At 40.7% G+C, this 25031-nt stretch overlaps 1 protein-coding gene across 4 annotated transcripts in view; it reads left to right on the top strand.

Annotated features, from left to right (window-relative positions):
* The window catches only part of BTBD9 (BTB domain containing 9), a 410333-nt gene that overhangs the window by 308068 nt on the left and 77234 nt on the right, over positions 1 to 25031 (top strand). The window lies entirely within an intron of this gene.

Raw genomic sequence — 25031 nt, 5'->3', positions numbered from 1 at the left:
ACCACATATCCACCTCAGCATTTCAGTAGCACCAGGAAAGGAGTTTTCTTGGCTAAGGAAAAGAGGGGCCGGGTGGGGGAGGCCGCCATGCCTTCAGAAGCACCTTCCTTGTTCCTGACCTGCCTTTATCCCACCAGCCCCTGGAAGAGACTGCAGAGGTTTCCAGTCCTTACAGCTTAACAGGAAACTTGCTCCCCAGCTTTTTCTTTTCTTTTGTTCTCCCAAGAGCCAGAGCAGGCTGTGTAACTGGAAAATAAAGAAGTTTGGCTTTCTTGTTACTAGGTTTACAGGCACAGCCAAAGTTATTCATTGTATATGAGAAAAAGAGAGACTGTCTGGAATATACCTTCTGTGTGGATAACTGAGTAGTAATTATGTCATTTTTGTGCCACTTTAAAACATTAAAATTTATATAACAGGAAATCTTCAGAGGCCTGACCACATAAAAAGGCCAGGGTAAAGTCATAATAACTAACCGAATCTACCTAATGTCTTAGTTTATAGTCCCTCTGTTGCCTTAGTTTAAAACTTAATATCTTTCTACTTGCTAATCGTGATATCTTTATCAGTGTTTTCAGGCTGGTATGAGAATCACATATGCTGTATATTACGTACACCTGTCACCCAGTCTTTTTCAGCTAATCATCGACAGCACTTTGTGGAAACTCTAATTATAAGATAGTCAGTTGAATTAACAATTTTTACATTAGCCTGAAAATGATTGTTTTGTAATTGATATGTGCAATACTCTAAGTAAAACTCCCCTAATGCTTTAACTAACAAACCTAATTGCAAGTAAGTAGGCTGTCCAGAGATGAAACCGTGTACATAGATACAGCTAAATAAACCCATAGCCTCTCTGGGTGCTGTGAGGATTAAGGAGTTAATGACACAAAAATAATTAGAGTTATTCAGTTGAAAAATGTTACATGAATATAATATGTTAGGACAAAATGGGTCCAGCCTGAAGTATGTTCTTGGTGGGTATTCATAATTTCTTTAGTCTGTGAGGATGAGCCTCTTTTTATTTTGCAGTAGGAAGAAATCAATTCTACCACTTATAAAAGTAAATCTGGCACAGAATGTCCAAAGCATGAATAGGTTTATGTCTTACAGTTATTAAACATAGAGAAAATGAAGCAATAACAAGTTGATCTTTAAAAAAGAAAAAATTAGGTATGCCATTGTGGTCCTTATTCATCCCAGGGTATTTTTCTTTCTCTGGTAGTGTCAAGCCCATGCCTGGTTCATCTGCCCTCTCGCTATTGTGTGGCCACAACCAACTCTAGATTATCTCTTCCATTTGTAAATTACGGAGACCCCTTTTTGACTGTTCTTTTTCCTTCTTCCACTGCTTACCGCCTACGGAGCCATTGCTCATCCACTTCCCTCCCAAAGGATAAGTACAGAAAAGAAAAAGGAGAGGAATCACCAACCATTCAATTCTGTTTCCTATTTAACAGCTCCAAATGAAGGCTTGGTCGATAAGGATGGGGAGAGGAACTGAAGTTAATGATGCAAATGATGTCTTGTAATTGTTTGAGTATTTTCTTTTTTTTATTATTTTTTTTAATTTTATGATAGTCAGAGAGAGAGAGAGAGAGAGAGGCAGAGACATAGGCAGAGGGAGAAGCAAGCTCCATGCACTGGAAGCCCGACGTGGGATTCGATCCTGGGTCTCCAGGATCGCGCCCCGGGCCAAAGGCAGGCGCCAAACCACTGCGCCACCCAGGGATCCCTGTTTGAGTATTTTCTACATCTATGCTGTCCTCAGTCTCTCATAAGACCGCAGATAATCTCCAGGTGAAGGTAGTGATTTTTTAGTACTGAGAGGACGTGGGTCCTTGCAGCAATTTCCAGGTGCCTAGTACAGTACTCTGTGCTGTGAGTCCTCAATAAACACTCATTGACTGAACTGACAACATAGCATGTTAGTGCAACTAAAGGGAGTTCTGTCAACTAAATTGGACATCATATTTGCTCAGTGTGTCTGATTTAAGTGTATGTGAGGAAACTGCTAAAGATGTGGCATCTCCAGCAAATGACTGAGATTAAGCTGTGGAGTTAGGTGCTCACATTAGCACAGGGAAGGACATCTGCCTCACGCGCTTCATGCCCCTTCTATTTCCTTCTGTTTGAATGCTGCACAGGCAAGCAGTACATCCATTTACATCAGAAGAGCCTTCTTTGCAACCTAGAGAGCTGGAAATTTCCTTTTTATGGTTTAAAGAATACAACAAACATCTAAATATATGACTCCTCTGGCTTGGATTAAGATTGCCCATAATTCTAGTCAAAATTGGAAAGATATTTTACACAATTTGCTTCATATCAGTCATGCTGAGCATCGTCTGTCACAGCCCTGAACCAAAGAATTCTTCCTTGTCTCACTGATCCATGATTTATTTACCAAGTGTTTCTCTCTCAGCCTATCTGCCTCACACTAAAGTCCTCTCTTATCACCCTCAGAACTCAGAACTCTGGTTCCCAGAAAAACTGTTGAATAAAAAATTTTATCTGTGGTTCCCAGTAGACACTGGAGTCTGGGCTGGGTGACTACTTAGGGGACCAGAAATCCTGGAGCCTGGAAACAGCAGAGTTTGGGGGCATGGTAAATATGTCTCAGCCAGTTTCATTCTAGAGGTATTTCAAGACCAGAAAGTATTGCTATGGCAACTAAGTTGCATGTTGAAATTACAGGAGGGGCACTAGAATTCAGATGTTCTTGGGAAAAGCTGGAAAGGTTAAATGCCCAAAAAGTGTGTGTGTGTGTGTGTGTTTGATTTACCTCACATGTCAGCCATTTATCTCTCTTGAGTGATTAGAGAACTTGACAACTAGTCATCATAAAATATAGCTGGATACATAAAAAGAAAATTTTTTCTAGTTATCAAAGATTAACCCATCAAGAAGACATTTTTACACAGGGTATCGGCCCTATTTGACTCAGTATTTCATGCACAAACATAAGTTTAGTAATAATCCAGTATTTTTACTTAAGACATATGTAAGAAAAATCTTCAGAAACAACCACAAAACAAGTAAGAAAGTGGCAGGAAATACATATCAATCAATGATTACTTTGAATGTAAATGGCCTAAATGCTCCCATCAAAAGACATAGGGTGGCAGAATGGATTTAAAAAAAAAAAAAGCAAAAACAAAAACCAAGTTCCATCTATTTGCTGCCTACAAGAGATTCACTTTAGACCTAAAGACACCTACAGGGATCCCTGGGTGGCGCAGCGGTTTGGCGCCTGCCTTTGGCCCAGGGTGCGATCTTGGAGACCCGAGATCGAGTCCCACGTCGGGCTCCCGGTGCATGGAGCCTGCTTCTCCCTCTGCCTGTGTCTCTGCCTCTCTCTCTCTCTCTGTGACTATCATAAAAAAAATAAATAAATAAAGACACCTACAGATTGAAACACTAAGGGAATGGAGAAAACATCTATCATGCAAATGGACGTCAAAAGAAAGCCAGAGTAGCAATTACTTACATCAGACAAAATAGTTTGATACTATATGTAAAAAACCCAAAAACCTGCTAGAGCTGATAAACCAATTCAGTAAAGTCTTAGGATATAAAATCAATGTATAGAAATGTGTTGCATTGCTGTACACCAATAATGAGGCAGCAGAAAAGAGAAATTAAGGAATCAATCCCAAATATAATTGTACCCCAAATAATAAGATACCTAAGAATAAACCTAAACCAAAGAGGTGAAAGACCTTTACTCTGAAAATTATAAGACACTGATGAAAAAAATTCAGGATGACACAAAGAAACGGAAACACATTCCATGCTCATGGATTAGAAGAACAAATGTTAAAATGTATATACTACCCAAAATAATCTACATATTTAATGTAATCACTATCAAAATACTAATAGCATTTTTCACAGAACTAGAACAAACAATCCTGAAATTTGTATGAAACCACAAAAGACTCCAGAATAGTCAAAGCAGTCTTGAAAAAGAAAAGCAAAGCTAGAGACTTCACAATTCCAGACTTCAAGTTATATTACAAAGCTGTAATAATCAAAACAGTATGGTACTGGCACAAAAAGAGACACATAGAGCAATGGAATAGAATAGAAAACCCGGAAATAAACCCACAACTGTATGGTAACTTAATATTCAAGAAAGCAAGAAAGAATATCCAATGGGAAAAGGACAGTCTCCTCAAATGCTGTTAAAAAAAAAAAGTGGACAGCAATATGCAAAAGAAAGAAACTGGACCACTTTCCTACACCATACACACAAATAAATTTAAAATGGATCAAAGAGGGGATCCCTGGGTGGTGCAGCGGTTCGGCGCCTGCCTTTGGCCCAGGGTGAGATCCTGGAGACCTGGGATCGAATCCCACATCGGGCTCCCAGTGCATGGAGCCTGCTTCTCCCTCTGCCCATGTCTCTGCCTCTCTCTTTCTCTCTCTCTGTGACTATCATAAAAAAAAAGGAAAAAAAAATTTTTTTAAATGGATCAAAGACCTAAATGTGAGACTGAAACCATAAAATTCCTAGAAGAAAACACAGGCAGTAATTTCTCTGACAATGGCCATAGCAACATTTTTCTTTTCTTTTAAGATTTTGTTTATTTATTTGAGAAAGAGGCAGAGAGAGAGTGTGTGAGCATGAGCAGGAGGACAGGAGAAGGGGCAGAGGGAGAGGGAGAAGCAGACTTCCCACTGAGCAGAGAGCCTATTGTGGGGCTCAGTCCCAGGATCCTGAGATCATGACCTGAACCAAAGGCAAACACTTAAGCTTAATCGTTTAATCAAACGAGCCATCCAGGCGCCCCTAGCAACATTTTTCTAACTATATCTCCTGAGTCAAGGAGAACAAAAGCAAAAATATAGTATTGGGACTACATCAAAATAAAAAGCTTCTGCACAGCAAAGGTAACATCAACAAAACTAAAGGCAAGCTACAGGATGGGAGACATACCCGATATGAGGATAGTATCCAAAATATGTAAAAAACTTATAAAACTCAATGCCCAAAAAACAAATAACTCAATTAAAAAATGGGCAGAAGAAATGAACAGACATTTCTCCAAAGAAGACATACAGATGGCCAGCAGACACATGAAAAGATGCTCATCATCACTTACCATCAGGGAAATCCAAATCAAAACTATAATGAGATATCACCTCACACCTATCAGAATGTCTAAACACAAGGAACAACAAGTGTTGGTGAGGATGTGGAGAAAAAGGAACCCTGATGCACTGTTGAGAATACAAACTGGCACAGCCACTGTGGAAAACAGTATGGGGGTTCCTCAGAAAGTTAAAAATAGAGCTACCTTGGATCCAACTGTTGCACTACTGGGTATTAACCCAAAAAATACAATACAGAAACACTAATTCAAGGGGATACATGCACCCTGATGTTTAAAGCAGCATTATTTACAATAGCCAAGATATGGAAGCAGCCCAAGTGTCCATCAATTGATGAATGGATAAAGAATATACACACACACACACACACACACACACACATATACACACACACACACCACATATACAATGGCTATATATATGTATATATATATACACACACACCACATATACAATGGAATACAAAAGAATGTCATCTTACCATTTGCAATGACATGGATGGAGCCAGAGAGTATAATCCTAACCAAAATAAGTCGGTCAGAGAAAGACAAATACCATATGATTTCACTCATATTTGGACTTTAAGAAACAAAGCAAATGAACAATAGGAAAAAAGAGAGAAAAACGAACCAAGAAACAGACTCAACTATAGAGAACAAATGGATGATTACCAGAGTAGAGAGGGTGGGGACATGTGGGAAATTGGTGAGGAGGATTAAGGTGATGATTCAACATGTTGAATCAGTATAGTGTATACCTGAAACCAATATAACACTGTACAATAAGTAGAATTAAAATAAAAACTTAAAAAATAAGACCTTCTATAACTAATACTGCTTCACCAGTAGTTCCTTAAACAATCATTTTAAACACCAGAATCATTCACCTTGGAAGAGCAAATAAAAGGAAAGCATCAACCCACCCTTTCTGTGGTTTCACTTTGGCGGATACTTTATACAGAGCTCTCCAGCCCCCCACCCCCATAGGCCGTACAGGATCACGGAAATGGCTCTTCTCATGAGAGTTTACAGAACCATAGGGCTTTCAGCAAATTGCCCGAAATTTCTACAGATTTAATACATCAAATAGCTTACGTATATCTTTTGAGTATTAAGTGAATAAAACTATTCTGAAAATTGTTGAAGGGTCACAGCCACTTAAGGTTAATCCTTGAATTAATCCAATGCAGCAATCTGCCTTTGAAAACCTCTATTCCTCAGGTGCCCTTAAATCAGGGACTTTTTTCTCCCCTATGGGCCCAATTTTGTCACCTTGGTAAGTTGCTTTAGGTGCCTCTTAGTAGCACCTAATGCAATGTATCTCTTTTTGTTTTTTTGAGCTTTGCCCTTTGTAAACTGGTAACCACAGAGGCACTTGATCAAAACACTCTGAACCCAAAGAAGCATGAGATGGAGAAAAATCCTTCCACCTCTCCCCTCTGTCCATCTCCATTTTGCATCCTTCTCCAAGGAAAAACAGTTATGATGACAGGCTGGTTGGTGCCCCTCAGGGACTCCTTTCAGCAACTTTCTTGGACACACAGGAGCTGAGGTCTATCTGAGGAATCTGTCTTTATGCTGTGTTGCCTCTTTCTACAATGTATTAGATTCAGTATAAGGGGTATTGGTTACTTAGAGAAATGCAGAGTATGCTTTCACTTCTCCCTGGATTTTCTTTCCTTTATCCCCTTACGACCTAACAGTAGGGATCCTCTTTCTTCCTTTTGCCTTATGATAGCCGAAATCATGTCCCTCAATGACTATGACATTACCAGCCTTGCCGCATGATTCTTTTACTGTAACTGAACACCAGTCTAGACTGTTCAGATTTACCTACCATACAGTTTAATGTTTAGAAATGGCTAATGGTCCTTTGACTTGCCATGTCTTACAGTAGCTCTAAAGCTCTAACTGCTTCATTGTCCCCATGTAAGAAGTGAAGAAACCAAAGTATAATTGAGTTCTTTCTCTTTTTGTCTCTGCCATGAACATGACAGTGTGCAGCTGATCCTAAAACTCTAGCTGGGAAGATTCCAGTGTGTTCCACAATCTTTCAGAGCCTCCTATGGCCTTATAATGAAAACGAGAGAAGGCATCACACCTTCTAGTTCAACCCATCCTCTTTCCTAAGGGTGTAAACTATAGACACTTTCATTAAATGTTGCGGCTAAGCCTTGACAACATTTATTTTTATTACTAGACTGCCTTTGCTCCAAAGGAGCTTGTATTTTGACAGCATTTAGCTGCAAATAACAAAACGGGATTAAGAACGACTTTTTAAATGCGTTTGTTTGTTTGTTTGTTTGTTTTGCTTTTGCTTGTTTGGGTCTCACATAACAAAATATCCACAGGTGGATGACTGCAGCATTAGTTCTGCAAGTCAGCAAGCTGTTCAATTTTCTTTGTCTTTTTTTTTTTAAGATTTTATTTATTTATTTATGAGAGACACACAGAGAGAGAGAGAGAGAGAGAGAGAGAGAGAGAGAGGCAGAGACACAGGCAGAGGGAGAAGCAGGCTCCATGCAGGGAGCCCGATGTGGGACTCCATCCCTGGTCTCAGAATCACACCTTGGGCTGAAGGCAGCACTAACCGCTAAGCCACCCGGGCTGCCCTTCTTTGTCTTTTTCACTTGCATTTTTGCCTCAGAGTAAAAAAATCCCTCTGCTAAGGCTTTAACTACCTTGTCTGCATTTAGGCAGGAAGAAGGAGAAGGGCAAAGGGTAAAGAGCCCTGCCAACCAAATCTGTACCTTTTTATTAGGAAAAGCCAAAGCTTTATTTGAAACTCCATTTAGCTGACTCCCATTGAGTTAATAAGGTGGAACTGTCATATGCTCAGCCCTAGCAAGTTTGGAAAAGAAGTTGAGGGTCATGGTAAGGAGTTGGCTCATCCATTCGGCGGTTCTGCTACAGAACCCTACCTCCTGCTTGACATTTCACATCTACCTTGGAATTTTTATAAATCCCCATATTTCATGTGGTCTCTTTGGTTTTTTTTTAAACATCCTTATTGGGATAATAACTCATATATCATACAATTTACCATTTAAAGCATACAATTCAGCAGGGTGTTTTCTCCATTTATTTTTCAAAGATACCCTTTAAGCTTATAGCTTCTGGATGTATCCAAAATAGTAAATATAGTAATTGTATTTTATATTATTTTCAGCTTCAAAAATATTCTGGGGATCCCTGGGTGGCACAGCGGTTTAGCGGCTGCCTTTGGCCCAGGGCATGATCCTGGAGACCCGGGATCAAATCCCACGTCGGGCTCCCAGTGCATGGAGTTTGCTTCTCCCTCTGCCTATGTCTCTGCCTCTCTCTCTCTCTCTCTCTGTGACTATCATTAATAAATAAAAATTAAAAAAAATATATTCTGTAAATTAAAAGCCTATATCTGCTTATGAGGTAGTTCGGATCTAAAACAAGCAGAATTACTGATCATCTATGTTTGCTTTTTTTTTTTTTTAAGATTTTATTTATTCATGAGAGACATAGAGAGAGAGAGAGAGAGAGGCAGAGACACAGGCAGAGGGAGAAACAGGCTCCATGCAGGGAGCCCGACATGGGACTCGATCCCGGGTCTCCAGGATCAGGCCCTGGGCTGAAAGCAGCGCTGAACTGCTGAGCCACCTGGGCTGCCCTATGTTTGCTTTCTTAGTTATGAAATTTACCTCATGAAAAACACCGTTTCTGTTACAAACTTACTGGTTTTCTCTAAGTGGTCTTCATACTCTACCAGCAAAATGACAGTGGATGCACCTAATAAAATTTGGAAGGTAGGGTAAGACCCCAAGTACCTTCTAATAGATAAAAAGGTGAAAAATTTTATTTGGAGTGATTTTACTCTAGTTAAGTACACTCTATCATATCTGAATTCTTGTTAAAATTGAAAGTTCGTTTAAAATTGGCAGGCCATATGGAACCTGTTAACCGAATATATTTGACTAACCAAAACTATAGAGAGTTGGACTTTTCTTCTGTACATATAAAATTCTAATAACAGAACTTCAGTGTGTGTCCATGTTATTTTGTAGTAGTGGATTAATTATGTCAAAAGTCCTGCTAGAAATTGCATTTTTAGTCTTAAGATCTGGACTCATGTCCATCTGCCCTAAATAAAATGATACATCAAAAGGCCTCTGACTTTCAAAGGGGATATTGGGCAATGACTTTCATACCACCTCCAGTCTTTTCCTCCTGAGTTCTTGGAATGTGGTGTTTTGTTCTATAGGATTACAGTGAGTGTTTCTGGCTTTGGACTGATGAATGGATAAAGACTATGTGAGGTGTGTGTATATATGTAATAGAATGGATAAAATATATGTGAGATACACACACACACATACAGCCATAAAAAATGAAATTTGCCATTTGCAACAATGTGGTGTAGACAGGGCTAGAGAGTATTATGCTAAGTGAAATAAGTCAGTCAGAGAAAGACAAATACCGAATGGCTTTGAAACATTTGAAATAAGAAGTACAATCAGTTGGTAGGTGATGATAGAAATACCATGATTTTGGATCTTTGGAGAAGAAATTCAAATACTCTCTGCTTTTCCTGCCAAAACTTGTTTACACCTCCCCAAAATTATGTCCTCAGGGTCAAGGCATTTATTCTTTTCCAGGAGAGATGCTGATCATGTTGGTGAGTTTGCACAACTGAGACTAGACCACAGTTCAGTGGAATCATTTCTTGTATCTCTTATCTCCCACTGGGCCCTAAGTGGCATAGGCTAGGACTAATTCTGCTACAGAGAGACCTTACCTTCCCTCCTTGATCTTACCTCTTCCTAGTCTCTCCTCTCTTCTGTGCTTAACAACAAAATGGTAAGCAGATTCATCCTTTTGTCCTTGGGTGCTCTTTTTTTTTTAAAAAAAGGAAAGATTTTATTTATTTGAGAGAGAGAGCACGAGATGGAGGGACAGGCAGAAGGAGAGGGAGAAGCAGACTCCCCACTGAGCAGAGCACCCAGCATGAGGCTCTATCCCAACACCCTGGGGATCATGACTTGAGCCAAAGGCAGATGCTTAACCAACCAAGCTACCCCGGTGCCCCTCCTTGGGCACTCTTCCTCTTTTATCCTTTAGGGCAGCCAGGGTAAGGTTACTGCCTCAGCTCAGGGACAGCTCAGTGCCTGACAGCAGGAGCCAGTGACCTCTTTCCTACTCACTTTGTTTCAGTGGTACTATTTGGATTGATCCTTCCTTAAATTATAGTGATAAGAAACAAGAATAAGTTTTGGGTGTTAAAGAAGGGACAGGACAGGCCAACAACCTTGCCTTGGTTGAAACTGTTGAGGCATAACCAACTTGCGAATAGGGAGCAATCAAATGTCCCTTTGCTTCTCACTTGCTGGAACTCTCCTGGCATATACATACCTCAAGAACCTGTGGGAAAGGGTAGTTGTGGTCTAGGATAATAGATTTTATTCCTAAGTTCCTTAGGCATATACAATTTAATTGTCCTCTGATGCCTAATGCACACCTTTCTTCCTGGAGGTTAAAAAAATAATAAAGAAGGACACCGGGGTGGCTCCGTCAGTTAAGAGTCCAACTCTTGATATCTCTCAGGTCTTGATATGATAGGGGTTGTGAGTTCAAGTTCAGCATTGGGCTCCACACCCAATTTTTTTACTTAAAATAAGTGAATGAATTAATCAATTAAATTAAATAAATGCATGTATAATCAGATAGTATCTTTATTAGGAAGTTTGTAGTAGCCCTATTAGAAAGAGATAAGGCATTTTCCATAGGGAATTGTTTGAGAATTGGTGGTAAACAAGGTAAATAATATCTTATTGATAACAAACTTCTTGGTAGAATAAGTTAAATGGCTTTGTCATGATTGTGTTCACTATAGTGAACACACTTTAGCTGTATATATTAGACTCAAAGAAACAGTAGATAAGTCATGGGGATTAGTTGGAAGTATTTGGGAAGTACATGTTAAATAGCATTTAAAATTGGTTTCATTAAAGATTCTAAATGAATAGTTCTGTTAACATGCCAAGCACTTGAAGGTTTTTATTGTTCTGTGGCATAGACTGCCCTGGTCAGCTATCTTGTAAGATGCTTTTTGTGCTCACAGTAGACAGAGCAGGAGATATAGCACGGACTAGATCCATACAAATCTATCTTCTCCTGGTGACCAATGAACAACTCAGCACTGTCTGCCTAATTAGTGTGGTTTACTCCATGGTGTCCTCTTACTCTATAACTGATATATTATTTTACTACTGTCATAATAACTATCTTTTCAGTGACCATATAACTTTTGAGTGTGTGTATTGTTTATTGACTTTAAACACAAACTTCTTCATCCTATAATTTCTTAGTCCTATCCTACTATTCCCATGCACTCTGGAGGGTGCTGGTCAGTGATTGTCCTGTATGCACACATCTTCAGTTTGAGAATGTGGCTCCTGGACACTTCATCAATTCAGGAAGTAGAGAGGTTTTCAGAATGGTTTTCAGGTTTTTATTTTTAATTGGAGCTTTTTTTTTTTTTTTTTTTAAGTCTCCTTCCCTTCTTTTACCCTTAGGAGAAATACCAGAAATTTGGGGTGAAAGGCAAGCCAAGAATTGTCAAGACCATTGTCACAGTAACAAACATAGGATTAGGACTATAGCAGAATCTAAAAACTCCATGCGGAATTTGCTACATGAAAATGTGTTGAAACACTTTCAACAGAGGAAAGATTTTAGACATTTCTAGGCTAAGCTCAGCCTTAGTTTAAACTATACCTTTATTTCTTGCCTTGGTGCCATAACTCTTTACTGCTCAATAAGGAACAGCTTTAGTTTTTCTGTCTATTCCTGGCACCAGCAAAGTTTCTCTGGAAAGGGCCGGAAAGTGGATATTTTAGACTTTGTAAGCCATAGTTTCTGTCACAACTGCTCATCTCTGCTGAGTGGGCGTGGCTGTATTCCAATAAAACTTTATTTACAAAAATAGGCAGCTATGGGCCACAGTTTACCCATGTTTAGTTTATGCAGCTCCTTTCCACACTAACAGCTCTGGTCCATAGGTGAAAGCAAAGAATTAGGGAAGTCCATTTGCCTTTTATGGTTTCAAAAAATGTGACCTCATAATACTTACAAGCCTGTTATTAAAATATATGAATATTAGTATTAATGTTTAGTTTGGGAACAAGATGGTGCACTATGAACCTGGTGGTTTTTCCTATTGTGTTTGTAGGAGGTGAGGCTTGGAGGCTGACACAGGTTGAAGCTGGAAGGAAGCTTGACAGATGGAACTTCAGCCCCAACTTTGATCTTAGAAGAGCTCTTCTACTTTTATCTGTTATGGAGATTGAGGTTTTTCTAAGATGTTGTTTGTGAAGGGGTTCTTCTACTAAAGAAAAATTTTGAAAATATTGATTTACTCTTTTTTTATAATTAGTATAATGCCTTTTTATAGTGGATACTTTATAAGAAGTACCAAAGGATTTATCATGTATTACTTTGTAATTAAAAATAATAATAAAAGGAACCAGACACCTAGGTGGCTCATTCAGTTAAGCATCTACCTTTGGCTCAGATCATGATCCCAGGGTCTTAGGATCGATCCCTGGGTCAGGCTCCCTGCTAATGGGAAGCCTGCTTCTCCCCCTCCCTCTGCCTCTCTCTCTCTATCTCTCTCACTCTCACTCTCACTCTCACTCTCACTCTCACTCTCTGTCAAATAAATAAATAAAATCTTTAAAAAATAAAAGGAACCACAAATAACCTAAATTAAAATTCATCTTCCTGCCTTTCCCTACCACACACCCATTCTAACAGATTATGAATCTGAGAGTACAGCGTTCCAAGACAGAGACAGGGTTGAGACTCCTGTTCCCATCCGCGGCCACTACTGCTAGTTGCCCATATTGCCTTAAAACATCCTTGTGTCCATCAGAGGCTGTGGGAGAGTCAGTGGAGCTTTTCATGCTCCAAATAAGTTCAGGAGATCATTTGACCCAGAAATTCACTGAAGCCACACTGTTTTCTTCTTCCCTGCTCATGTTCCTTCTTCCTTTGAACTACCAGGAGCCCCCAGGCACCTGCTTGCCCCAACTTACCAGGGTACAAACTGTGCCAAAAGCTGGAATAATTCCAGCCTGGGGTAACCTCCAGGGATGTCTCCCAGCCTCTGACACCTAATCATTGGCTATCTAAAAAGCATTGGTTATGACAGTCTCATGTGTGACTCAGACAGGCTGCTTAGCAGGTCCCCTTTTGCCTCTCAGCATGAGTATCAATGTTGACACTCAGAATTTTGTGCCAAAGTGGGAGGATCATGGGAAATCTGAAATCTCACTACCTTGGGTGTGATTCCTTCCCTGGCTTATAAGAGCTCTTAATCTTTTCTGTCTGTACCTTTCTAAATGTCAGTCAGGGCAGTGCTATAGAGGGGAGTGTGTTTTATGTGTGTATCTGTGTGTGTTTGTACATGTGCATGCAAACATTGGGTGCCTGCATGATACTAGGACTGTACTCAGGGTGTTCGTGTACCTCCTATCAGCCAAAATCAGAAGAAAGTAAAAAACAGGGTCAGCAGATAGGCTTATGGGGCAGAAGGAGGATAAATGTTTGTTCTTCTTGACGAGAAAGGGTAGCCAGATTCACAGAGTGCAGTATTCTAATGCAGCCTTATGCTGTGCTTGATTCAAAATGGCAAGGTCTAGAGAGCAAGTGAGCACACAAGCAGGGGGAGCTGCCTTAGACAGTTCTGAGTAATTTATTCATCTCTGCCTCCTTCACTCACATTTTCTCCTTTCAGCCATCCAATATCCATCACTGGAAAGCCCAGTTTCTGTACACAAGTTTACCCCGGTAGCTGGCCTGGAATACATTCTGAAGGATTAGTGTACATGGTGTGGAGACTGGCCCCTGTGCTCAGTACACTCTGGTGAATATTCATATTGGCACCTGGGAGGGTTATTGCTAAAAAGGCAGTTTTTAAGAACACATTCCAAAGAGGGAGTGTTTTTCTTGTCTGATGATCTTTCAACCAAACAAATGTGGGAGGGAGGGGGAAGCTGCTCTGTAATTCTGGTGAGTATATATGATACAGAAAACTGTGTTCTTCCCTCTTCTGCAGCAGGGGGGAGGACCATGACCCCTCTGCATTCTTAGCCTTTGCCGGGGCCTCCCACGCTGGGGGAAATAGATATGTGACTCCAGAAAAAAAAGGAGGGGGGGGTGGCAAATGTCTGTTTAGCCTTTGGTCTTGTAACCCACATGAGTTTGATCTGATTACAGCTGTTTAGCAGTTAGAAAAGTTAGAGTTGTTAATGTTCAGCTGCAAATGTTTGAATTAAAACTTAAGATCCCAGCTTTGAAGACCTGGATCAAGAAAATTGTACCAAGTGGCCAGTGATCAAAAGAATTCAATTGAAAAACATAATTAGCCATTTTTTCCTCTAGCCGTTACAAAAAATTATATAAAATCTTGCGCTTTTTTCTTGCTTCTTGCCATTCTTCAAAAGATTTATCACATAGTCACATATTAAATTGATTAATTATGTTTTGTTTATAAGAACTTATACTCAGAATTCTCACTTTTATGTATTGGTGAAGATGTTACTATTATTACTCTCACTAATGCGGTCTTTATTTTTAGTGGTAAATCATGTACTGCATGGAGGCTTATGATTTGTCAGACACCTCAGACTTCAAATAGAATAATCTTCTTTAAGTGTTTTAATTTTATAGCACTTGCAACTTATTATAGTTCTATTTTTCTGTTTTCGGATGTAGTTGTTCTCATGTGAAAGCCTTCACAGAACAATTTCGTGAAGGAAGTTCATTAGAGAAGGGGGTGCAAGGGAGGAAATGCTGACCAGGCAAGTATGGAAAAGGGTGCAGATGAGCATTTCATTGTGCGAGACTGGCAGGATAACTATGATATTTGGGAATACGACCAAGGGTGGGCTGGGAGGCCATAACTCAGCAGAGAGAGGACATGAAAGAGGAAGAAGTGATGGCTAGCACAGGTGGTACAGTCGAAGGAGGGTGAGGGCCCAGATTGGGTGGGCAAGTACTTTAAAATCATTTTTAGCAAGAGCTCAGGACTTTATAGATTGTTCCCTGTGGGAAAAAGAAGACAATTCAGAGCTGGAGCAAAGGTTGAAACCCAGATCTGATTTGGGTGAGGTCAGGACGGTAAGAGAAAGATGTAGGAAAACAGTACTGGCTGCATTAAGAGAGGCCAGAGAAAAGATTTGGTGAGAACAAAGAGATTACATGACTGAATAGGAAGATTTTTGTCTTGTAGTTCAGCTCTGCTGGAATGTTCCCTCGTCTGTAATACTGAGTCCAGCCTTACCCACCTTTCTTTTGCCTTTCCATTCTCTCCCTTTATCACCAGGTTGAGAGAATACAAAGCTCTACCTGTAGCTAAATTGTGAGTTCTCCCATAGTCACAGATTCCTATGACTACTTGACCTAAGGGAATAGAAAGGAGCTGTGGAGCTTATTAAATTTCTCTTTGGCTCTGCTTCTTGGTGCTTTGTAGGCAGTGTGCATGTGGACACATATTAGCATGTGGTCAGAGGAGGGGTAGGAGAATAAGCTCACAAGATGAAATAGTCAGAGTTGATATACTTCATAAATTACCTCCTTAAGTGAGACTCTCCAAAATGCTGTGGGGTAGAGGGCTGACTAGGCGGTGTTTCAGATTGAAATATAATGGAATGGAGCATTAAAAGATACTGTACTGGTGGTGGAGCTACCTGAGCCTTGTGAGAGGGTGATTTATCTGTAGTTCCCTCTCCTCTTTCCTTTATCCTCTCTCCTGCCCTGTTCTCCATTTATCCTTCAGTTCAACTCAGTAGAGTTGGTGGTGTGCTGGAGACCATGAGGAATACCAAGATATTAGCCAAGATATTAGCCATGCATGGTCCTTATACTCTAGAAGCATGGCCAGGGTGTTTCTTCCTGGCTGGACTTGGTCCTGAAAGCTAAAGGAGGGGCCTTCAGATGATGTTACACAGGGAACCTGCAGCCAGATGACACTTTACTCCTCTATCTATTGAATGAAGACTCACACTGGGCCATTTTATTTTACAGGGGTCATAAATGTGAGTAAAAACCTAGGGAGTAAGATCCCTAACACATAGTTGGTAGAACAGTGAGCTCTGAGCTCATAAACATGTCTGTGCCTTCCTCTCACCCTTCTAATAATTTCATAGAATTGAGGACAGGGAACAGAAACCCTCACACAAGCACATACTGTCCTCGGCCACTAACCACTTCTGGCCTTTTAAAATCACAGTAGCCCTGACTGGCCTTCTAGCAAATGCATTGGAAAGGGACCTGGACTGGCTGCCTAGGGAGCCAAGCTCTGTGGTCTGGATAGGGCCTCACTGTTTCCACCTCTTGCACGTCCTTTTCCGATCCTGCTGGTGAGCCAAATTGGGCCGATGTCACTGGTGGTGTGTGCATGTTCTGATGAGGAAGCTGCTGAGATCAAGGAAGATGGCCTCACTGCCGAGAGGGACATTGATGATGCCAAATTTAAACACAGGGAAAGATCTGTGAAAGCTGCATGCCTGCTTAGTGTGTCACAGCCGAAAAGGCCTATAACATAATAAGACTTTACCTTTTAAAATCTAACAAGACCATGAAATGGTTCCCAATAAGTTTTGAGGCCAACGTCTTGCTTAAGGAAGGGACTGTATTGGTGAAAGAGTCACCTTGAAAAGTAGAAGAAAACTGTTTTTCTTCTCAAGTGCTATCTGTCCCAGACAAAATTTGCTCATATATCCACACTGAAAGCATAAAATGAAAGAATTTTCATCAAATTGGACTGGATAGTATGAAATCTTAGATCACAAGCTTAGGCCCAAACTTATTTATTAATAAAGGGTTTGCCAAGTGACTGAGTAATCTGTGAAAGATTGTTTGGGCGGTGTTTAGCCCCCATAAGAAAATTAACCAAGTAACTTAGAAAGATAGATTTGCATTGAAAGCAGGAAATGTGCTGATTATAAATTGTCCTTTTTTTTTTTCCAAATGTGATAATGTATGCAAAACATCTTGAAACTAGTGAGGTCTATGTGAATGTGAGGTGGGATTATGATGAGTCATTCACTGTTCATTCCACACTCAGTGTTTATTGAATATTGCAGGGGCAGCCATGCCGTTTGGTAGCATGGTATTACCTTTTATGTGATCACCTAAAACTGGAAATTAAAAACTTAATCCTTCCAAGGAGTTAAGAGATAGTCTCAATTAACTATTAAAAGTCAACAGTTTCATACTGTCTCAAACTTTCGGAAAGTCTTGTCCCATCCAGCTCTCTACATGGCCCTGTCCTGTGGGCATGTTCTCTATGGGCATCTCTCTACTTTCATAGAATTTACTTGGATTATACCAAACACAGTGTAAGATTTGATAGCAGAGAAACCCTCTCCTTTTACTCCCTTCCTTTCAGTGTGCCAGCCCACACTGGGAAGCCCATTGTATACTCTGCCCTCCCTCCGCACTCTTTCTCCATCCTGGGGCCTAAGTGAATAAACATAGAAACTACATATGCCAGATGATGGAGCAGTTGCATCTTTTCCCTTGCCAGCTGCAAGAGAATATTGTTAGCCAGTGCTAACAATAGCATTATTTCTTCCTTCTTTGGAGGAATCACCCTCTGTGTCCAGGACATGAGAGATGATACAGTATCAGACAGGGTGGGGGCTCTCTGATATCCTGTGACTAACGCATATCCCCAGATCCCACTCCATCTGGTGAGCAGCCTGTGTTTCCCTCCTCCTGCTTTCAGAAGAAGGCGGGTATCCCCTTTGCCCTGAAAGGTCATGGCCCCCTTAGAGGCAAGGCCCCCATGGCGGCAGCTCCTCGGGGGTTCTCATGTCTGGAATCTGCAGGGCAGCCACCTGCTCTGCCTCACATACTTTCGATCAAAACGTTGTTACTTGGCTTCAGTCTCCTGCTGAGAATCTCATTTTGGGCTCATGTCCTCCAGCAGCTCATCTCAGCTTGACCTTCTCCACCTGAGGAGGAAGCCACATAACTGAACCGTGTGACAGCCGACAGTCAGGGCCACTCTCATTTGTGGGAAAATCCCAGTTTCTCCCCTGGAAAGTTGTTTCTCTGGAGCTGTATAATTCCTTCTGGCAGCTGTTAAGGCCCCCTTACCCCCCACCGCCTCACTGCCTCTCAGTAGCAGAGATTAAAATGGAGCATCTGAAGTAATGTTTGTCTTTGTGCTCCTCACTCAGAAGAGTGGGGACTGGGCTTTTCTGAGTGAGGTGCCAAAAGCACTGAAGTTTCCTTCTGTGACCATAGCTCCTTCCCCTTGTCCCTCACTGCCATGTCTGCCCCATCTGTTCTCTTGCTTCATGACCTCTAGTCCCACTCTCTTCTGAATGTTAGTCAGCCTCGTTTGGCCCCAGTTAACTCCTCAGCAGCCCAGAACTGGCTGACACTCTGATTGGTCCTTCTCTTCCCTGGCCCTGCCCCGCATCCTCCTTGCCCCTGGTGGCCCTGCTTTCCTCCCTCCTGCTCCCCCAGTACCACTGCTGAAGAGAGGTATCAACTACACTGTCTCTGCAAGACTTCCTCCCTGCAGCTCTGCAGACTCTGCAGAACCTGCTCCAACACCCCACAGTGCAGCCCTGCCACCATCAGCTTCCATTGAGAATCATCATCTTTTTTTAAAAAGATTTTATTTATTTATTTGAGGGAGAGAGAAAATGTGCCCACACGCAAACAGGGAGAGGCACAGAAAGAGAGGGAATCCCAAAATGACTCCCTACATAGCAGGGAGCCTAATGTGGGGCTCCATCCCACAACCCTGAGCTCATGACCTGAGCAGAAATCAAGAGTTGGAGGCTTAACCAACCAAGCCACCCAGGCACCCCAAGAATCTTCTTTCATACTTGAAAGATCTCCATCCAAAGCGAGCTTCCTCATCATCCCTATTGCTCACCTCCTGTCTCTCTGATCCTGGAGCCCTCACTTCATCATTATCACCCTCATCATGGGGACCTCTGCTCTTTGTTGAGTGGCCCTTCCATCTCAGGCACTGTGCTAGGAGCTTATCTTAGGCTCTTTGATTCCAGGCTGCAGAAACCACATAAAGATGACTTAAGCCATAAATGGCAGGTTTATTAAAATGATGGGGAGATTTGTCATAGAACACTAGAGCAGAAAGTCTGGTGGCCTTCATAGGGACCTATATCAGCTATAGATATCCTGCCAGGAGCCCAGATAACCCCTCCCTGGGGCCACATGATCTGTCTTCCGTGCTTCTCATTGCAGATGACTTGCTTTGTCTCTTTATGCCTCTGATAAAAGAGGGTCACCCCAGAATGCCCACATTTTCATTATGTCATTTTAAGTGAACAGGGCCAGTGAAGCTGGAATCTCACATAATTCTCAATTCTTGAGAAACAAAATCCAGTTGGTGCCACCTAGGACGTATGTCTTCCCAGAATGCGCTCGGGTCCACAAACCATGGTTGGGAACCCACCCCCACGTCCACCTCAAGATTAGGCCAGAAACAGTTCTCACAGAGAGAAGTCACTGCATAATGGACAGACATGCAAGGAAAAAAAAACCTCTCACCACCGCCTCCTGCCACCTCTACTGCTGTTGCAATAAATCATAAAATGTTAGAACTGGAGGAGCCCTTAGAAACTATCAAATCTGGATCTTTAATTTCACAAGGGATGAAACTGAAGTACAAGTAAGTGAAGTGACTTGCCTAATGTCATTTAGTCAATACTCAGTAAATATTTGTTGAACAGAAGAAGCTTATTTCTAAAGAACTTAATTTCTGAAGATCTTGAACAAAGAATAGTCTCCAAACCATGGAGGTCAGAGTATCTTAGTTTTTGGCTGAAAGATTAAAAATGGATTTGATAATAAATTAGTGTATTACTAATATCCGGGCAGTTGTCTTCTCTTCGTTGCCGAGTTTTGCCCCAGGGAGGAGACCTGGTAGCCGCAGCAGACATGGCCTGAGGCCTTCCAGTGGAGTCTCCCGTGAACAACGGACAGTTAGAAATAGGCAAAACAGATACTTTCCACCGACCTAAAAGACATCAATTCAATGGAGAAGCTGTTGATCTCAACTGTTTAAACCTCAGCACTCTTCACATTCTGGCACAGAATTAATCCCTTAAGAAAGGGATGAAAAAAATGCCATTCAGCACAACATAGTTTGTCATCGCATGCATAATGCAGACTTTCCAATTAGAATGCTACAATTTGGAAACTTTCTTCACAGACTGATGAGAGAGCAATTATTTTAAAAAAGGGAAAACTCAGTCCACTGGGTTTGCCTCAAGTCACTCCTGACTCAAGCCACAAAGACAAGAGTTTTGAAAACATATTCACTATTGAATTTTGTATCAAAACACCAGCAAGGAGAGCAATTAGTTGCTGTAAACTGGACCCCAGTAATCAATGGTATGCAGCCAGCCAGAGCATTTATGGAAGATGTAAGCAAAATCACATCTGTTAATCAATTTTAAAAAGCCCAGCACTTCACTGCTTTTAAGGGAAACTCCACGATGAGATGGAAGGAAGATGGAGGAGACAACGTGTAATATCACCAGGCGTTTCATGCAGTGCTCATTAAGGAGAGGGGTTTGTGGCAGCAAATAAATACAGATCTGATCTGCATCAATAGATCCTGGCCAGTAGTGGCTTCCTTTATTCAGCCCCTTCTGGAAACCACTCCAGATGTCCAGGTGAAGGTGTGTCAGATGGAGGGGGATACATTTAAAAGGAGCTCCTCTCTTAAGGTCAGAGGGAGCGTGTCTGTCCTAGGCAAGCTCACTGGGCAAACATTCCTCAGCAGATTATAAATCAGAAGCACCTCTGTGCTGTTGCAGGTGCACAGACTGCTGGCAAGAAAGGAAGTGAGGGACTTGGTGGGTTTTTCAGTTGTGCCTTTATTAGAACAAAATCCCTCTCCATGGAAAAAAAGAGTGAGCTAATTTTTCCTTTAGTGTCCTCAGACTGTGCTTGCTTTTTTCAGTTGAATCAACAAAGGGATTTTCATTCCTGACTAAGCCTAAATTCTGAGCAAATATTCATCCGGGCACATGAATCAGAATCTCTCATAAAAACTCCACAAAATGTAGGTGGCTTGATAACCGGAGATCCATCAGTATCCCTTTTCCACTCAGGAGTCACCATGACCCCACATTTCCAGCCCCCAGGGACCCATAATAAAGGAATAGAAAGGAGATGTCTCAACCAGTATGTGCATTTGGCTGCTGTTCAGAAAAAAAGAATTTAGGCTAGGAGAAATTATTGAAGTAAAGATCGATAGACTAAGCTAATAAAAATTAATATCTTCAGCATGCAAACTATGATAGGCAGTAGATTAATATCCTTCAAATAGAGGGCATCTTGTAAGTCATTAACAGAAGGATAAATATAAGTAGAAAATCTACAAAATGTTCAAGTTCAGTGATAAAAACTGCAAATGAAAGTAATGACAGATTTCATCTATCAAACTGGCAGTATTTTTGAAGATAATACACAATATCAGTGATGATGCACAGAAAAAAATGCATTTGTTTTATACCGCTGGTAGTCTCAGTATAAACTGGTACAGACTCTTGTTTGGGGGTAGAAATGTGTAGATGTTTTGTAATACATATCAAGGCCTCATCTACTCTGCTCCAGGAGTTTCACTTACAGAAACTTTCACAGGCAGTAGTCATAGATTTTAGCTTAAGAATGTTAATCACAGAGTTTTCCTAAGACTGTAATATTACCAACTACTTAAGTGTCCAATAATAAGAAACTGATTAAATACATTATGGGGCATCCGTAAGATGAAATTCTGTGAAGCCAATACATAAGACGAGGAAGAAAATCTTATAGATACAAAAGAAAGGTATTCATAATAAATAATTAAGTGAAAGAAGCAAGTTGCAAATAATTTGCATAGTGTATATGTGTTTACATAATTACTGGAATTACTGTTGGTCTTCATTTTAAAATAAAAATCTGAGGGCACCTGGGTGGCTCAGTCAGTTGAGCATTGGCCTTTGACTTAGGTCATGATCTCGGGGTCCTGGGATCAAGGGCCACATCAGTCTCCTTGCTCAGCAAGGAGCCTGCTTCTCCTTCTGCCTCTGCCATTCACCTTGCTTGTGCTCTTTGGCTCTCTCTGTCAAATAAAGGGCAGCCCGGGTGGCTCAGTGGTTTAGCGCCACCTTCAGCCCAGGGCGTGATCTTGGAGACCTGGGGTCGAGTCCCAGGTCAGGCTTCCTGCGTGGAGCCTGCTTCTCCCTCTTGCCTGTGTCTGTGCCTCTTGTGAATAAATAAATAAAATAAAATAAAAAAATAAATGAATGAATAATAAAATAAAAAATTAAATAAAAATCTGTCTTAAAACTAGTTGGAGGACTTTAGAGTAAAAACTACTAAGGAACAAAATATGCACTACTTTAAAAATTCTTTTAATATCCTATCACTCCAAGAATTTCTACTAGAGCAGCATCTGTGATACTTATAATTGGTCTTCCTTTTTATCTTCTTCATATCCCATCTCCTTGGGGTGGTCTTTTTCCATGGAATATTATGAGATCTGGTTAGATTCTATCCCAGAAGGGCCTGATTATTTTTATTTGGCTACACTGGTAGAAACACTAACTGATGATTATCCAGAAGGATAGGGATTACGATAAACCTGACTCTCCACAGATAATCCAAAATCTCACTGGGGAAATAGCCTCAGCATTGTTTCCCAAAAAGCCTGTTACCAGGGCTGTTTAAGTAAAGAGAATGATTAATTAACCTGAAGATACTTTTTCTTGTTTTTAATCTACTCTGGCAGAGTTCTAAGTTATTTCAGCCCAGAACATGTATGGAACATACACTATGAACAGAATCCATATGTTTGGAGTAGAATTTTTTTAAAAAGAGAATATCAACAGTCTTTCTATAATCTTTATAAAGAGCTAGACAAACATAGAAACAAAAATTACACTTTTAAAAGTGACTCAACACAAATGTAAATTAACAGGCTAACTGCATAAAAGTGCTAAGAAACTAGAATAATATTCAAGGAAAAGACTAATGAGAGAAATGATTCACATTTTTATCAGGCAAACTGGCATAAACTGAGAGCAGAATTAATAGACACTTAGAAACAATAGGGTGGGATCCTGTCTGGTTCATTCAGAGTACTTTGATAGATTAAATACTCAGATGAATTAAGGGGAATGTTCAGGTGAATTAAGATAGAACCTGTTTCTGCTTCACTTAAAAGATGAATTCCAAGATATCAGGTAGTGTGGATTTAGTCATTGATAGCAAACAAAATTACACTTGAAAACAAGAAACAAAGGGCAAGGGGAAAGGGGAACACAGTGTCATTTCTAATCCCCAAAATAGCGTTATAGTTGACACTAAACTGAGCTTGTGCAAAGGGCTTTTTCATTGATTGTAGTTGCAAGATCAAGGGCAAATAATATGAACTACTTTTGTAGAGTGATAGGCTGCAGGTTGTAAATTGGGACCCAGGTCTATACACTCACTGGTAGTAAAGGAAGCACTTGGCAGAGGGATGATAGAAATGGGCTTTGGCCATCACAGCAAGTGAACCCTGTATCTGCCAGCACTAACTGAGCGTAGACACGTAACTTAACAGGGGTAAGCCTGACTTTCGCCATCTATAATTTGATGAGAATAATAATGCTTGCTAAGGGGATTTTGGAAAGATTTAATAAGATAAAGTGTATAGCAGGGTGCCTGGGTGGCTCAGTCAATAAGACAAAGTATATAGAACACTAAACATAGGGCCTGGTACACAGTATAAGCATTAAAGAAATGTTGGTCCCGGTGACAGTAATAATCATCATTATTACTGTTGTTACAAATAAATATTCATTGAGTGTAGGCTCTGTGAGACACCATGCCGAGGACCTGGGTATAGAAAGATCAATAAGACAGGCACTGCCTTCAAGGAGCTCACTGTCTGTTCTGGCTATTGGAGGAAGCAAATCTGCATAAGCGAATGTAAAACAATAAGATGGGTATCTTGTATGGGAAGGACTTTTGCGGCTGAAATCATAATTTTTTTTTTGAGGCTGGAATCATAGAAAACAATGGTCTCTCATCTCTCACCACTGTGGCAGTCTCAGAAGCAAAATGCTGGACTGTTGCCTAATCCTGTAGATTAGATTAGATTCTTTTTCATACTCTATTTTTTAAAATTGAGGAATAACACACATACATATCTTTCATGTATAGCTCAACTTGGTAAGAATCAGCACACTTCCAGCGTCCTGGAAGGTTCCCTCATCCCGTTTCATAAGCTTTACCTCTCCCAGAGGTAACCACTGTCTGATTCCTGTCACTGTAGGTGAATTTTGTCTCTTTTGAGCTTCATGTAAATTGAATCACATAGTCAATGCTCAGGTTCTTATCTGGGCTAAAAAGAAAATATGAGGAACAGAATAATCAATCTCTAAATAACAAAAAAGTTTTACTAACGAATATACATTTGTTTGTATCTCCAAATCAGATCATCGTACCACAGCTATGCACAAAGTCAGCTAAGAATGAGAAGCAATCTAAAACATGATAATTAAGTCATTGAGGAATACTAGTTATTACCAGTTAGAAAGTATAGATTCCCTCATGAACAGTAGTCTCAAGGATGTTACCTTTGGTCAGCCCAGCTAACAGGAGATGGATCAGGAAGGAGGATTTGGGGACATCTTCACACAGATAAGCCAACCTGAAGCCACTCAGGGGACAAAGCCTGCCTGAGATTGGGTGACTGGTGAAGTAAGTTCCTAAAGAGACATGGCTTTCACTAGATTGACTCCACCTCCTGTCACCATACTTTTGGTGATTCACTTCCGTTCTCCAGTCTTGGAAGTGTGGTAGGGCAAAGGAGGCAGGAAGGAGGGGTAAAGTAGACAGGATTTCCTTATG

The sequence above is a fragment of the Vulpes vulpes genome, chromosome 1 (genome assembly GCF_048418805.1).
Source record: "Vulpes vulpes isolate BD-2025 chromosome 1, VulVul3, whole genome shotgun sequence".
NCBI classification, from domain to species: domain Eukaryota; kingdom Metazoa; phylum Chordata; class Mammalia; order Carnivora; family Canidae; genus Vulpes; species Vulpes vulpes.
This window is presented reverse-complemented; position numbering and strand designations above follow the sequence as displayed.